The 10059-nt window shown below is 47.4% G+C and overlaps 1 pseudogene; it reads left to right on the top strand.

The window, feature by feature from the left end:
* The first annotated feature begins 204 nt into the window (after window positions 1–204).
* On the top strand, window positions 205–2301 carry LOC147967461 (uncharacterized; annotated as a pseudogene).
* Window positions 2302–10059: the final 7758 nt, after the last annotated feature.

Raw genomic sequence — 10059 nt, 5'->3', positions numbered from 1 at the left:
TTACTTTTCTAGTTTAATTCTTTTCTCATTTTTTTTACAATACAACTCTTTTTAAAACTAAAATAACAGTATCGATTTAAACACTTGATTGTTCAACAACATTTAAAAACCATTCATTCAAACACTCGATATTTCATTATAGTTTTCATAGATATTTTACATAGTACTAGAAATAAAACTTAACTAAAAACATTACGAAAATAATTAAACATTACTAAACGACATTTTCAAATAAACCCTAAACTACTCGTCCTCCACGCCGCCGAAGTCTACCTCGTCATAGAGGCCGTCGCCATTGTCGCTGTCGTCGCTGCTGCTGCTACTGTCGTCGAGGGGCACCACGGGCACGGCCGGCGCAGCCATCGAGTCCTCGAGCGCGGCGTGATACCCGGGAAAGTCCTCCGGGTCCTCCTGGTGGACGGCGCCCGGGGCGACCTGAAGGTACTCCTGAACGAGCGGCGGCGGCTGCGACATGTTCTCCGACTCCCGGAGCGCCGTCAGGTAGCCCAGCATGTCGTCCGGGTCGCCGGCCTCCGCCGCCAGCCGCCTGTACTCCGCCACCAATGCCGGCTCTGGCGGCTGCTGTGGCTCGGCCGGAGGGACGCGGCTGGACCCTGCGCCGTTCCTGCCCGCGGTACGGCTGGACCCTGCGCCGTTCCTGCCCGCCGTACGGTGATCGCCGGGGCCGAGGCGGACAGCGCCGCGGTCACCACCTGGGCCTCCGCGGGGCGCGGGAGGGTGCATGGCGCCGAAGTCGAGGCGGGCGCGGGTCGAGCGCGCCTCGCCGCGGCGGTACAGCTCAAAGCCGTACCCCGGCGGAGCTGGCACGACGCCGGCGACCGCCTGCACGCGATACGACGCGACCACCTCCTCGAAGGTGCGGCCTTTCCAGAGCTGATGCTGCCGCGCGCGGTTGTGCTTCGTGGGCGGGCGCGGGCCGGCGTAGGCGTGGAGGCGCCGCAGGTGATCGTCGGCGAGGCGGTCCGCCCAGTCGGGGTTGTTGGGGGCGTACTGGGGGTCGGCGAGCTCCTCCGGCGACAGGCGAGCCCTGTACAGGCCGACGGCGCGGGCGAAGAGGTGGGTGTCGACCTCGGGCATCGGCGCAACGGGAACGCCGTCGACGCTCAGGCGCCACCTCGCCGGCAGGCGCACGTCGGGCGCGGCGGGGATGCCGAAGTGGGCGAGCTCCTCCGCCTCCTCAATCGTCAAGTTGGGGCGGGCCATCGTCGGCGAGAGGGAGAGGCACGGCGCGCGAGGTGGTGAAGGGCGCAAGAGGACGACGCCGGGGACAAGGGGAGAAGGAGAGGCGAGGCGAGGGTGGTGTGCGAGCCGACGGAGGGCGCGAGGCGCTTTTTATAGGGCGTAGTGGTGGGTGGGGCGGGGTGCCGGCGATCAATGCCAGTGGGCAGCCGAACGGTCAAGGGCGCAGAAGGGCAGGCGGCGGCGTGTGAATCGGCGCCGGCGATTAATGCCTGGTACGCGAGGGCGGCGTGCGCGGGGGGTCAAGCGGTGGCGTGCGCAGGCGCGCGCGGCAGGCGGTGGCGTGTGAATCCGCGCTGCCCGTGGACCAACGCCGGCGACGGGACGGCTCACTGCGCCGGCGTTAATGGTTCGCCTAATCCGCACCGAATTAATGGATTAGGTTTAGTACGCGTGGGCCCGCCCTCCTCCTCACGCGGCGTACACCGCCCACGTACGGGCGTACAGCGGGCCGTACGGACACGCGCCTCGCTACGCCGCGATACGCCTCCCCCATTTTAATTTTCCATCCTACCCCTACTCACTTATTCTCACGAAAGGGTATCTTTTAATCTGGACCGTTGATGTGTCCAGGGGGGGTTGTACCGAAGAAGAAGTGTATATCATATTAAGTAATCACTTTAAACATATTAACACACAACAAATTTGATACCCGCGCAATACTCTGCTAGTTAAAAAAACGAAATTCAGAATGACTACACCATTAGCAGAGTATAGACCCGCGCATGATCGCAGGTGGTGGCGACGGTGGACGGCCGGGAGCGCTCTTCACTTATTTGGGCGTCGTTTTTCTATCTAGTTTGTGCCTTACCGCTGCCACCACAGTTGACGTTGATGGTGGGGCATGTGGTGCAGTTAAAGGTTGGGCAGCACTTACAAACCAGGCTCGGCTCACATTTCGGGCAGCAGCACGATGGGATGCACGGGCAGCAGCACGATGTGATGCTGTCTGGGCAGCAGCACGATGGGATGCATGGGCAGCAGTTTCCCATCAGTTATCAGCTGTCTCTACGAGTTTGTTGGTGGCTTTTGTCACTAGGAGCTAGGGTTTGCGGTCTCTCTATGTGGGTGCAGTTCGATCATTTATACAGGTCTGAGGGGTACACATGCTCATAAAGAACAAGATGATTAACAAGTATAGTCGTACCAATTAATGGAGTATATGTGCTTTTGCTAGTCAATTCAAATTAAGGACCACTGTACCGGTGAGAGAATTGGATGCAAGCCAGTGATGCAGGCAGTTCAGAAGTCACAACTTTGGCTGCGAATATAAAAAGGGTGGAACAAGTCATGTCACCATTATCGAAAGAATTGCCACTTCAAAATTTCAGAATATATGCCTAAGCTCATGCAATAGTCTGTCGATTTCCAATGATTAACTATACTACTACTATAAAGAAAAGTTTGCCACGACGTCATCAAAGAACGTTTGCCACGACGTCATCAAAGATGGCCGGTTGCCTAATCATAGATGGCTTTGTAGGAATATATGCCTAAGCTCATGCAATGGTATGCCATGTACATGAACGTGTGCTTGAAGCATTACATATGTACTATAGTGAAGCACTTGTGTCACTACCAGAATAATTGTTGCTGCCGACGGCTTTATCTACGCCGACGGCCCCCGTCGGCATAGATGACGGTATGCCGACGGCCGCAGGAAGACCGTAGGCATAGAAAAGCCGTCGGCATACTGCCATCTATGCCGACGGGGGCCGTCGGCGTAGAAAGGCCGTCGGCGTATCTTCCACTATGCCGACATGTGGTGGTGAGAGCTACGAAGGAAGCACGTCTTGTGATAGGTGGAAACATGCTTTAATAAATTCCTAAGCAAATCTGAACTTCAAAAAAAATCTAAGCAAATCACTTAAACTACGTACAGAAGTACTTGCGTGGTAGTAAGGGCTAGCAATTGAACAATTCATTTTGTTTCCGTCGGCTAGAGAATTTGCTTCCATGTCAATCAAAGATTGTTTAGATTTGGTGAAATTTTATGTCCAGTGCACCTGTGTATTTTTTTTTGCGGCACGGTAAAATATATATTTCAAAGGACCAGAGAATTGTTTCCAATGTACCATTAAATTGCTTCCAAGGAAACAAATATGTGTTTCCAAGCAGAATTATTTTTACCATTGAAACACTGCATTGGTTTGAAACAAAATGAACTATTGCTTCCAAAGAAACTAGAATATACATACAAAGAAATCAGGTTTGCTTCCATAAAACAAAATGTGACATATAGAGTTAGGTTTGTGCCACCTAGGCGCAATGCAGACATCACCGGCCGATGTTTGCCATGCTTCCTTAGGATGTTGTACATGCCTCCTTTCGATGTTGTCCATGCTTCCTTCTATCGCCACATGGTGAGCGGCATGAACAGATTAACGGTGTACCGTTGATGCACCGTTCGCCAAGGGTATCATTGATAATGAAGTATGTCAATTGAGGAGATGAATCATAACCTAGTTCAGTTGAGGACGTGAAGCGGCCAAAGATTGTTCAACATGGGCAGCGTGGCTCCTATGGAGTACTCATGGTGGCCATGAGGCGATATAAGATCTGCCGTGACATTGGACTATTGCACGCTTGCCGGTGCCACCCACGGAATTACGATGGCTCACTGCTTCAGTCTCATCCCCACCATCTCCAACTAGCACTACCACCAAAATGAAATAAAAAATTAATCACATTGAATCAGGCGAATGAATCAGTCATCAAAATTCACAACCTGCAGCCTCGTATGGCTAGCTAGTTCCCTAATTAACAGATCGAACGAATTATAAATCAAAATTCACATCCTGGAGCCTCGTATGGCTGTTTCCCTAATTAACACTTGCATTTCCCTATGAGGTCCACCGTGTATTGTCAGCCCTCTGTATGTACCGTGTATTGTCAGCCCTCTATAAAGAATTATAACATTTTAAAATATTAAAATTTAATTATACACCAATGCATAGAAGTTGTTATTAGAATGTATTGCTAAGTGGGTAATGTTTTCAGAGTCACTTATGAACATATGTATATATGTTGCGATAGACTGATGTCTCAAAATGCAACGCGTCCATATCCATTGGTAAACTGACTAGAAAGGGGGTCTTGTTGTAGTGACGTTAAGATAACTTGGTTTAATGGTATGCTTATGGTCGGTAAGATAACTTAGCTTAATGGTATATATGCTTACGGTTCAATTTTTTATTGTTTAATGGTATGCTGAATCGATATGCAACCAACACAGGTTATGCCCTCACATGCCTTTTCACCTTTCTGTCAAAATCCGACAGCATAACAATGCCCTATGGCCTGGTCTTCGTCTTCATAAGTATTGTATATTTTATGTGAGGTTCCGTAGACATCACATTGATTTCACTAGCTAGCTAGCTTCCTAACTCACATGTAGAATCTTTGGAACTAGTGCTACAGTAAGAAAGATTTGATGCCATGATTTCATCATGAATTATCCTTAGACTTTCATGCGAGAAGGAAAAAGTTTGAAGGTTCTCAATCACCGACCGTTTTTGCTATGGAGATTAGGGATGAGAAGGTATATATCCCCATACTAGCGTACTTAAGAAGGGAGAATAAGATCCTAGCTAGCTATCTCTGCGCGAGTTAGGTAATATACCAACATTTGTTATAAAAGCAAGATTATAAATATCTTAGATTACCATGTGTATGTGCCTTAAGTCCACCATGTGTATCACCGTAGTACAAAATCTAGAGAAAAGACCATGAGTAGCTCTATGAAATACAGACTACAACTATTTTATCTATGTCAGAACATTTCAGTAGGGGCATGAAGTGAAAACTTGGCAATAACAACACTTCAATTTCCACCTGAGGAAAAATTTGTGAAGAGCGTGCCCCTGATAATTGCGTCGTTGTGCCTATGAGGGCTCTCACTGCGTGAGCCTCTGCTTCATCTACGACTACCTTCCAAGCAAAGCACTGGCATGGCCGGCCTCTATCTCCAGCTGGATCTGAGATGGGGAGGGAGATGATTAACAGTCGGAGGACCAGTACACACAGACATGAAGAAGATATTTGGGTGTCGCACGACTGTCTCGCTTTACTCTTTCTATTCATCTCCTTTTATAGATAAAATACAAATAAGATCGACGGTGCTACACAGCAACCCAGAATATCTATATCTAGACTAATGGGACCCGGATCGTGTGCTCCTCACACCCGAGTGGAACTGACATCCGGCGTCTGACTGAGCTACCAGTCGGCATGCCCCTACCCAACCGAGTCAACACATTCAGTCGGGTTGGTCACTAGACGTGCTACCCATGCCCGAGTACCAAACTCCATCCGACTGAAGAGTCAGTCCGATTGCCTACCCTGAGTGAACATCCTTGTCCAACCACAGTGAACATTGGTTTATACAACATATTGCAACAGATGGATTATACAAGATGGTGAAAAGTTGCACTTGAAGTACAAGAATTGTAACATTTGATCCTCCTCAAGTCAAACTGCATAATCTTTGTTAGAGAGCAAGATAGTTTCGTCGTCATCTCAAATTCTTAATTTTTATGTAACTATATTATGTATAACCTTACAATTTTTCAAACACAAAACTCATGTGTATGCACTCACTATATTTTTTTTGTTAAAATTAGTTTGTCAGGGTATGGCACCCATTGCAAGTCACACATGACAATTATATTTATTTTCTTTTATATTTCAACAGCTACATAAAGAACTATGAAGTCGATTTGCTAGTACGTTCCATGAAGGATTCCATGTAACAACACTTGTACTTCTGTTTTTGAAGAAGTATACACATACATTCATCACTTCTAATGAACAAAAGCAGGCCGGCTCCAACAAGACCCAAACAGTTAACCACTTCACAGCATAAACATGGAAAGACCACCCTAGACATGCATGCATGATTGCATATGGGTAGATGTACGACGTCAGTTCGGAGTCCGATTGCGCCGGAAGGCGATGGCCGCTACATTTTTCCCAGGCGTCTTGTGGCCCTCTTTCAAGGCTTCTGTTCCTTCGCATCGCCGCCTCCTCCACCACAGCACGCCGGGCACTTTGGGACCTGGGGATTGCAGTTGATGTTAATGTTCTCTGGGCATGGCGTGTAGTGTATATTCGGGCAGCATCCGCATGCCATTTTTGCCTCTGGGCATTTCTGGATGCACGGGCAGCAGCAGCAGCAGCATGCTGCTGGGAGGCAGTTTCCCATCGGCTATCACTTCCCTTCGCAAGTGTTCTGGTGCCTCCTAATTTGCCGCTATGGTTGTGATGTGTGTCCAACTCTAGGCTTTTGTGGCTAACTTGATGCTATATATGTATGCTGTTTAGGAGCCTGGGAGGCATGATCATTTATACAGGTTCTATCGGTACCCAGTCCACACACATGCCAATCACGAGCAATAGTACTAACACTAATGCGATCGCCAATCAGTTAGAAGTATTGGATGCCATTGCTTGGTGATTAGAGAATCCAGGATTACTTACGTACATATGTAGTCTATATATTTTGGTAGTGACTCGACTCCCGCCAATCAGTTGGAAGAATTGGATGCCATTGCTTGGTGATTAGAGAATCCAGGACCACTTACGTATGAAGTGTATATATATTCTGTAGTGACTCCGACCAACTCGGAAAGAGAAATAATGATTTGCTCCTCTATCTAGTTTTTTTTGTCACAGTGCAAGTAGCATATTTTCTTTTTGAGTGCATACCACTGGAATTGGCAACTTTGCCGCTGCCGTACGTTTGCCAAGTGCTTTTTATCAGGACCTCGGCAATGAGAACAGCTTGCCAAGTGCGAGGCAGAAAAAACTCGGCAACTCCACCCAACTCGGCAATGAAAACCGTTTTCCCGGTGCATGAAAAAAGTTACTCGGTAACGGTAAGAAACTCAGCAAAGTCTAATCTTTTTTTTTAGAGCGGCAAAGTCTAATCTTTGCCGAGTGCTGGATAAAAAAAACACGACAAAGACCTGACCAAGTGGCCCCACACGAAACAGACGACGGCACAGTGATGGCGAGGCTCCCTTTGCTGAATGCCCCCTAACGAAAACTCGTCAAAAAATTTATCATTATCTATTTTTAAATGCAGAAATTCAGGAGTCACTAGCAGTCGCCACATGGCACTCTTTGCCGAGTTTAGCCCATAAGGACTCTGCAGACCTATCCTCCAGAAATCACTAGTGTGGCGCTTTTTGCTAAGCGTGGCATGTAGGAACTTAGCAAAGGCTAGCAGGAGTTACTAGCGTGTGCCACGTAGTACCTTTGCCAAGTTGTCTCTATGGGGCGCTCAGCAAAATTGGCTTTGTTTTTCTTTTTAAAAAAGAAGGATGACCCACCGCCTCTGCATCTGGGAAATGCATGCGGCCACTTTATTAATTATTCTTGAGGACCTTACAAAGTATTACAACAATATGTCTGAATCCGCCATCTTGGTAACATTTGCCGCTACTCCTATCCAAATGATGAAGACGTGCTAGCTGAGCCACTACCCAGCCACTCATCTAAGCCTAACATCAAAATGATGAAGGGGTGCTAGCTGGGCCACTACCCAGACCACTCACCTAAACCTAACATCAAAAGCCGGCAGCCCCAGCCGAGCCACATACCGGGTCTGGGGTACAAACCGGTCCGACGCACTCGTGTGTCGTCGTCGCCATCTTCCACAGGTCCGCCTTCAGAGCAAATATTGAGGCTTCTACCTTGTCTGGCCACTCAGCCATCGACGTCACCACGACGCCAGACAGCTTCGTCCTCCTGCGCGAGTCCATCGCCACACATCGGACGCCGAATCTTCACTGCGCCACGCCGCCGAGATACGCCGCCATCAATGAGTAGGATGAAGCACCGCTCCGCCTAGTCCGGCAGGGCTACTGAAGACCAAGCACCGTGGAAGAAGGACTCCGAGGCTGAGCGCATAGGCGGCAGAGCGCCAACGCACCGCCACCAAACGAACTCCGACCACGCCACCACACATTGGCAAATAGTGTTTTTGTTTGCATATTGAAATAGCCCTGCAATTCAAATCATGTATGTATGCAAGCACCATATAGTATACATCAAATGTATTCCATACAAGCTAGCAACAAGTCAATTATCATAAGGATCACATATAGTTCATAACAACATTTACACATAACAATCTCCGTAGCAACATATAAAGTTCACAAGCATCATACAAGTCACATAGGGAAAGTTCATAAGCAAAATAGAAAGTTCGCAAGTAGTTTGCCAACACTAGGCATGATCACATAAGATCAACTCCGTAGACATGACCTCTACTGTTGCGGAGGAGGAGGATGCGTCATAGCCACCACACATTCAGGAAGCGCCTGCAGATATTTTTATTAGCATTGTACACTAGTACATGAACCCCGCCCACTAGCGGTGTGCCGCCCACACTCCGCTAGTAAGTGGTTACTAGCGGTGTGTAGGCGGCATGCCACTATTAAGTTACTTACTAGTGGCGTGTCAGTTGCATACCGCTGATAAGACACATACTAGCAATACATGTTTGGCTTTAGGGTGCCGGCTCGGTTGTGGGGCGGCGGGTAGGAGGTAGAACTGTTGAAGTTGCGGTCAACAAACATGTGAGACATTGTAATTAAGAGAACAAATATCAGTAAAGAACTAAAGATCATATCAAACATATAGCAACATACATAAAAAAAGTCTTCTCTATGAACTTAGATACCAAACATAGCACATGGCAACACATAGCAACATTAGCACATACCGAACCAAGCCATGGCAGAACTTTTTAGGCTACTCGCTAAATTATGTGTTCATTTTAGCTACCATGGCAACAATTTGTGTTTATTTTTGCTGGCATGACAGCAATACGAGACAATGGCCTCGTTTTTTTGCCATGGGGAAAAAATGAATACTTTGGCTCAGAAATGTTGCCGTGGCAGCATTTTGTGTTCATTTTTGCTGTAATGGCAAATTTTTGTGTCAAAGGGCTCGTTTTGCCGCCACGTAAATTTTTTGACCCTTGTGGCTCGTATTTGCCGCCATGGATGCATTTTTTGTTTATTGTTACTACCATGGCAGCATTTATGACCGAAGGCTCATTTTGCACGCGAGAATTTTTCATGTTTGTTTACCTCGAATAAACATAGTACATCAATTTTAGCATGCATCTTAAAAACTTAAGTAGCTACTACACAAAAGGTATGATAACAGTCAAATTTGGAACAGCGTTTTAAAAACGACCAGTCTTGTTATACACAACACTATGACTCCACTGTGACTGTGAGTCAGTTCACTTCACGGTTTGTGCTAGTATGAAGAAGGTGATATTGTCGCGTGTAGGCAGGGATTAGCTCCAGGATGTCACCAACCTGTCCCTTTTGTTGATACCATCGCTCCTCTTCGATTTCTGTGCTACTGTAGAAGATCACGGGCTTGTCAACGACCTTGTTGATGATCTTTGGCAAGGGTGTGTTGGATTCATGTGAACTCAAATTTACAATCATTGGGTGCGATTACCTCTAGCCTTATACCCCAATTAGTGATGTCCTCCTTTTTTTGAAGCTTGTGTAGTGTCGTGTGTAGTCATCCATGTGGTGCATGACGAAGTAGGCATCGTCAGACTAATATCATGCAACTATTGAATGCAATAGAAGTTTGTGTTGTGGGAGAAGTGTATTACGCTGAAGCTGCTTCTCTTGATGTAATGCCTTCACGAATATGATTCACCACTTCATTCCTTGTAGTTTGATGCTAAATGAAGATGTTGCATACCAAGATCTTTCGCCAAGGATAGAATTTCTCTGCAAGCGAATGCCTCCAGCATGGAAGGCT

The sequence above is a fragment of the Triticum urartu genome, chromosome 5A (assembly GCF_056163025.1).
Source record: "Triticum urartu cultivar PI428250 chromosome 5A, HENAU_Tu73, whole genome shotgun sequence".
Taxonomy (NCBI): Eukaryota; Viridiplantae; Streptophyta; class Magnoliopsida; order Poales; family Poaceae; genus Triticum; species Triticum urartu.
The sequence above is the reverse complement of the archived record's forward strand: the minus strand, read 5'-3'. Positions and strand labels throughout refer to the sequence as shown.